Source organism: Arachis duranensis, chromosome 3, assembly GCF_000817695.3.
Source record: "Arachis duranensis cultivar V14167 chromosome 3, aradu.V14167.gnm2.J7QH, whole genome shotgun sequence".
In the NCBI taxonomy this organism is placed as follows: domain Eukaryota; kingdom Viridiplantae; phylum Streptophyta; class Magnoliopsida; order Fabales; family Fabaceae; genus Arachis; species Arachis duranensis.
The window spans coordinates 101,321,480-101,322,113 of record NC_029774.3 but is presented as its reverse complement, the minus strand read 5'-3'; positions in this window follow the sequence as shown (position 1 = coordinate 101,322,113).

Sequence of the window (634 nt, the reverse complement as noted above, 5' to 3'; positions counted from 1 at the left end):
CAATGGAAGTGGGAAAGTATTGCAATGGACTTTGTGTCTGGATTGCCAAGGACTAGGGCTGGTTTTGATGCTATTTGGGTGATTGTAGTCTACTGACGAAGTCAGCTCACTTTTTGCCCATTCGGATGACTTACACTCTTGAGGAGCTAGCACGGTTATACATAAAGGAGATTGTGAGACTTCATGGTGTACCTGCTACTATAATCTCTGATAGAGATCCTCATTTCACTTCAAGGTTTTGGGGTGCATTTCAGAAAGGTTTTGGAACCCGATTAAGCTTGAGCACGGCTTACCATCCTCAAACAGATGGTCAATCTGAGAGGATGATCCAAACATTAGAGGATATGTTGAGAGCTTGTGTTTTGGACCAACCGGCGAGTTGGGATCGGTATATGCCATTGGTGGAGTTTGCATACAACAATAGTTATCATGCGAGCATCAGAATGGCTCCGTATGAGGCCTTGTATGGGAGGAAATGTCAATCTCCGCTATGTTGGTATGAAGCTGGAGAGAAAAGCTTGTTAGGGCCGGAAATGATAGCTGAGACTACAGAACAAGTCAAGAAAATCTGTGATAGGATGCTTACGGCGCAGAGTCATCAAAAGAGTTACGCCGATCAGAGGCGAAAGCCCTT